Source organism: Eptatretus burgeri, unplaced genomic scaffold, assembly GCF_056783735.1.
Source record: "Eptatretus burgeri isolate ZD-2024b unplaced genomic scaffold, Ebu_testis_v1 Ebu_testis_scaffold_404, whole genome shotgun sequence".
NCBI classification, from domain to species: Eukaryota; Metazoa; Chordata; class Myxini; order Myxiniformes; family Myxinidae; genus Eptatretus; species Eptatretus burgeri.
Window position 1 is genome coordinate 1 of NW_028222353.1, and position 6,569 is coordinate 6,569.

Here is a 6,569-nt window from a genome sequence, read left to right on the forward strand (position 1 = left end):
TTTGTATTTTTGCACTTGTGTACAGATGCTGGACGTCGGTGAAGACTTTGTTGTACCTGATGAGTTCACAGAGCAAGAGCGCCTCATGGGTGTGTGGTGGAGGCAGTTGGTAGCAGGCGGCGGTGCCGGTGCTGTGTCGCGCACATGCACGGCACCGCTGGACCGCCTAAAGATCATCATGCAGGTGAGCTATGCATAACGTTCATCACCTTTCACCAGTGTTGTGCCTGTCGCACGTGACTACACGAGCTTTGCGCTCAGTTCTGCGCAATGGCGTGGGTCGTTGAAGCACTCGTACGTTGCCTGTAATCTCGTCAACTCTGATTCGCTACTTTGTTTCCTGACAGGTGAAAGCGTCACGCACCAACAACATTGGGTTGGTGAGTGGCTTTGCCCACATGCTGCGCGAGGGTGGAACATGGTCTTTGTGGCGTGGCAATGCTGTCAACGTGCTGAAAATAGCACCAGAGTCTTGCTCTCAAGTTCATGGCCTATGATGTTAGGTGAGGATTGGTTGGTTAAAGCGTGGTTCCTCCAGCAAAGCTGGCTCCATCACCGCGTCTGTTTCTTGTTTTATTACAATAACTGTTCATAACTTCTCTTTAGGTCATCTCCACTCGAGATGACCTTCAATAAAGCCAGACCAAATGTACGTCCGTCAACAATTTTTCTTCCTGATCTTGATGAAACTTAGTATGTGGGTAGAGGTCGATGAGTGTTGCACAACGGTATAACTTTTGTCCGGGTTCAAGGTCAGGGTCAGGGTCAAGGTCACGAGGTCACCTGGTTAAGTAAAAATCGCCATTTTCAAAACCTATTAGTATCTAATCTGCCATTCTACAAGACATTCGGCAACTGTTTCTTTTGATTATGATAGTAAAAAATATTATCTTGCATTTAACCGGATAGATTTTTGAATTTCCGTCCCGTTAATACCACTTAACCTGGAAGATGGTTTTCAGTATCTAAAACACCTCCCGGTACAAAGAACTTTTTACTTCCGATCTTGATGAAATTTGGTATGTGGGTAGAGGTCGATGAGTGATACCCAACGACATGTTTTTTTTCCCAGATCTGGAGGTCAGGGTCAAGGTCACGAAGGTTGTGAAAGTCGCCATTTTCAAAACCCATTCAGTCTGTCATTTTAGGAGACATCTGGAAACGGTTCGTTGATTATGATAGTAAAAAACATTGTCGGGGACATGACCGTCACCTTCCCACACGGGGGGTAATTTTTTTCTGTCATAATCAGAACTATGAGAACATGGTCATTTCCAGCAGAAAAATATTGGCACACAAACTTAAATCCCATTCTTTCTTCCCTTTTTATTTATTTATTTTGTTGTTGAACATCTGCGATTAAACGATACTCCGTTCATTCCGATTTTCTGCTTGCAGATAAAAGAAGTTGGATTGGCTCCAGCAGGAAAACTGCATTGGCCTGCAGGAGCGCTTGAAGTTGCTGGTTCAGCTTGCAGGAGTCACTGCTACAGACCATAATCTACCCGATGGAGGTATATGTTGTACGAATAACCTATTACGTTTGTAATCTTTCCTGCTATCTCTACTCTCCCTGCTATTTTTGTACGAGAACACTCATTCATTTGTCCTTCGTATGCTTTGCAGGTGTTGAAAACTCGGCTTGCATTGTCGAGTACTGGGGAATACACCAGCATAGTGGACTGTGCTCAACGCCTTCTGCGGTTGGAGGGTTTACGGGCCTTTTATAAGGGCTACATAACACCGAACATGCTGGGAATAATTCCTTACGTCAGGGGATAGACCTTGGCTATTTATGAGGTGAGTGGCAATATACATGCCAGGTGCAACGGAGAGGGTGAAGTTCGAGTTTGGACATGGTAACCAGGCTTCAGGATTTGGCGTATGATAGTCAAGGTTAGATTCAGATTGTGCAACGTAGTTTTGACCTATAAAATGTCTGAACTTTCACCGTCCCCTTTTATGTTCTCTAGACTCTGAAGAATCAAGTGGACAGAGGCATGCCACGCAAGGTGCAGCACCTGGGGTCCTTTGTTCTGCTGGCCTGTGGTACAGCAAGGTCCAGCACTTGTGGGCAGCTCGCGAGCTATCCACTTGCTCTTAATCCTGACCCGGATGCAAGCAGCAGGTACTCGATTTGAATCCTGGATGCATGAACACTCATTTCTAAACTGTTGCTTGCAAATTGTGGTGGTATATTTGGTTTTAGCAGGAACTATATACACCTCTTTTGTTTCATTTGTTTACTCGTGTAAATCAATTGTGCATTACAGTTACGTGCCAAAAAAACCCCAAATTGGTTTAAATTGTCAAGGTCTTTGAAGGGACTATATTTCAGAAATAGGTATATATATTATATATTGACTTTTCTGTTTCCTGTTTGGCTTTTATTGTTTTGTTAAAACCAAATAGCATGGACATAGGGCTGACAGTATGGCTTCTCTTGAGGTACTCATTGCACACTTGCTTTTAAGCTGCCTAGCCTGGGTTCCTTTCCTGACCTAGCTATAAACTGTCATCCCCAGTGTTTCACAGCCAAGGTGATTCATCAATGGAGTGCCATTCCTTGGATGGACGTTGGGACCGAGCACATCTTGCCTACCGGCATTAGTTGGTGGACGTTAAAGATCCCACGGTGTCCTTTGCAAAAGAGTTGGCGAGTTAATGCCGGCACCCAGAACAAATTCCTATCTTGACGCACAATGGCATGCCTTTTTATTTATTTAATTTTTGCAAAGGTAATCTTGACAAGCAAATGTTAGTGGATGGGAGAGCTGACTTTGATGTCTTATCTGTGAAGCAACAGGATGGCAGTTTATAGTAGATGAGCATTAAAACTGGATTCGCACATCCCATGCCGCATGGACGTCTCACCGCCTATATAAATGGGAAAACAAATCGAGGAAATCCCATCGCAGCACATGTAGTTGCTGGGTCCCTAACCAAATTGTGGACCACATAGTTAACCACTGTGAATTGTGGGAATCTTAACAGGGTCATGGGGAGAAATCCACGCAGCCGCAACACACTGACGTAGTTCTTTGGCTCTTTCCCAACCTAGGAACTGGGATTGGTGTGAGTTATCTCGTGAAGAGCCGCATGCAAGAGAATGGTTGGATAGGGGAATGAAACCCATGCGATACAGCCTCAAAGTAAAGTTTGCTACCTCAGATCTGAACCCTGTGAGCCCAGCAATGATAATTGAACAAAAGTAATCAAAAAGTCTTGCATTTTATGGTACCTCACATAATGCATTCCAAATGATTGATTCACCCCACCCACAATGCAGTTTGTAGTTTAACGTTAAGGGCTAATGACTACATATGTCCCTCGAGAAATGGCAAGATTTTTTTTTTTTTTTTTGATTGGGTTGCAATGGCATGGTGGCGTTTTCTATTTTTGTCAGCCAAGTCATTTAAGGATTTTTTCTTTTTTCTCTTTTTTCAAAACTTCTGTTTATTGCTTCATCGTCTGCCGACGTCTCTATAGCTCTTTGGGTTTCTTTGCCACCTTTGCTAAACCCCCAGACCCGACATGCGAGCTTCCTGGTCGTGCGATGAAAGCCTTGCCACCGACCTCCAACCCACAGGAGCACAAAGTGCATTACGTAATGTCGCCCTGCATCCTTCCTACACCCGGAGGCACTACATGGAGCCTTGTGGTTCGAGGGGAAGTTCTCAACAGCAGAATAAAGGATTCATTATATTGATGTGTTCCGGGACTCTTTTCCCAAGCCAAGGCTCTATTGTAAGCGAAACGATTCTTTCCATTACACTCTCGTTTCCTGGATGCTGCATCTGGTGTGTGCACGTGTGCGTTTGAGACACGTACATTTGTCTTTATTTATATGTTTTCCCTCTCTGTATTGTCCTACTGGGTTTTATTTTTATTTTTGTCCTACTTGCTTATTTCCTTCTCCAGTTTTTTTTTTTTTTTTATCTTGGAGGCTTTTGTGCATTCATTATGAAATGTTAATTTTGTGAAACAAAAAATAAGGTATTGTGAAAAGTTTATGGAGACTCATAATAAATAAGTGTGAGTTCCACTTATAAGGAACTTCAATGCAGGAGGAGGAGGCCTTTCGGCTTGTGCAGTGGTTGTCAGCTTATAGTTTTTGTCCGTACCCTTTCCTTTTTTAATTGCTGAGCATCAGGAGCAAGGAAGTGGCACATAACTACTTTTTAGTAGCTCACCTTGACTTTCGTCCCTTGTGTGCTTATGTGATCGAAAGCAAAGGTGTGAGTGAGTGAGACTGTAAACACTTCAGTTATTATCGCTTGAACCAATGAGACATGATTTTGATGAAACTTGGCCACAATCTTCATATCTGATGCCTAATGAAGGTTTATTGACCACATCAAAATCTGTGCTCATAAGAGGAGTCGATTAGGGGGCTTAGTTGACTCCCTCCAAGATAGGTATTTGCTTTCTTCTCTGGAGAACGACACACACAATTTTGATGAAACTTGACCACAATCTTCATAACCTGTAATGTACCCAAAAGTTTGTTTGTGGCATTAAAAACCATCAGGGTCCAAGGGGGACTGTGAGAGGGGGGTGTGAGTGACTGTTGCAACTGATCTAGGCAGGAACTTCAGGGTGCGTGGTCCCTATTTTTAAAGTCTGGAGTGGACTCGGCTGGGGTTCGAGACCTGGCCGGACCTCAGTCGGAGAGCGGACGCTCCAACCGATTACACCACCGAGTCTGGGCATTCGAAAGGTGAAAACAAATCAATGAAATTAATTTCTATGTTTGAAGCTAAGATGCTGATTCATTCAGGAAGCATGGTTTCAACATCATTCCCATTGATGTCACCGAGCAATTGTGTAACATTTCACCGCTCAGTGACAAAGGGCAGGAGATATGGATTACAACAGCTTAATGGGGAGGGGGGGGGGGGAGAAAATGTTGGGAAAGACTGAAACGATTAAAAAGATTAGAGCACAGACAAACCAGCATATGTTGGCAACCGTTACACACATTTGATGGGCCTCCTCCGATGTTCTTTGATTTAACTTTTATTAATTTGTTTGTGCTTATTTTACAAAATGGTAATTTATCGTTACTCTCTGTGTGCTTATCTCTCTATCTATCGTCTCTCTCCCTCCCATAGCAGCCAATACCTCCAACTGGCAAGCCAGACATCTGGTCACAATGATGTCCACTTATGCGTTCGATTCTGGAGGCAGGACGGGCCACTCGGCTTGTACCGTGGACTGGCTCCAAATTACATGAAGGTCATTCCAGCTGTAAGCATCAGCCTACGTGGTCTCTACGAACACTTGAAGCAAGCCCTTGGCGTTCATTCGCGTTGTTGAATTTGTCTTCACAGCTTGGAGGTTCTAAATCCTGGAGGTTATTGTGACACCCAAAGAATGTGAGGATCATCAATCCGATTAGCCTTGTCAACCTAAACAATTAGTGGATTGAGATATGTTATGTTTGACCGGTTGTATTTTTAAAGGAGTGGTTCTGAAGGAAATTGTATTTTTTTTTTTTTTCAGATGGACTTGGTTTTCCGCTCCATTTTTGATCCATCATCACATTGGTGATGTGATCTGGAAAGCTTTATTCTGAGACCATATTTTGAGCTGGTAATTCCTGTTCGAAAGTTGGTCAGTGACCGTCATGTTTTTTAAACAAGGCTGTCGGTCAAACCTAAGTACCCTTTTGACCTTTTACAAGCTGGCATTGATAAAAAACGACCATGCCTTTTTTGTTAAGCATACCTTTCCGCCTGGCCATGAACCATTGGGCCACACATTGTGACGGGAAAGCCAGAGCTCGAACTCTCGTTTGTTGGACCTTGGCGGAGATAATCTGGGGAAGAATCTTAGAAATTCTGGGCTTCTTAGGGTGTCGGCGATGACTTTCCCACTTGTGTTAAGACACTGTGGGATCATGACCCTCCATTTACAGTGGCAGGACAGGTCTCCAGCTGTAATGTGTGATTTCTGATTGTCGGTGCACTTTGTGATGCAGCACACTGTCTGTGGAAGCACAGGAATTTGACAGTTAATACTCGGTTCCAGAACAGAACCCAGTTGAGACTGCTCAAAGGGCAGGTGCACTACCTCTATGTCTATCTTGTCGGACAATGATCATGCTTTGAGGTCATCGTCTTCTACAATTTATCTGCAGGGCCCAAATTTTTCTATGTATTTTCTTGATTAGTTCATCAAGTCAAGTAAGCCTTGGAGACACAATCCACCTTTTGAACAGATACTTTTAAAGCTTGCTTTGAAGCACTGCCTCAGGACTCGGACCTTTTTTTTTGTACTGTTTAAATAAATAATGAAGTTAGCGGGAGGGGGCAGGGGGTGGGGGTGGGTGTGGGATCGTGGTCAGGTGAAGAACTGCTCCGCTGCCATGTGTTTTATTTCAAAACAAGATTGCTGAGTCCCACTCTGTTTGGATTTCCTTACGCCAATCCTCTATCATCACATAAAACTGCTAAGTTGTTTTCTTGAGAAACAGACATTTCTGGTGTATTATTTAAATTTGCTGAAATAAGGTCCTCACGTCTGTCCCGTTCTTTCTTCCTCTTTTGATTTGAGAGGTGAATATT

The 6,569-nt window shown here is 43.6% G+C and overlaps 1 pseudogene; it reads left to right on the forward strand.

The window, feature by feature from the left end:
* The first annotated feature begins 25 nt into the window (after positions 1–25).
* Positions 26–5,319, forward strand: LOC147007224 (mitochondrial adenyl nucleotide antiporter SLC25A25-like; annotated as a pseudogene).
* The last annotated feature ends 1,250 nt before the right edge of the window (positions 5,320–6,569 follow it).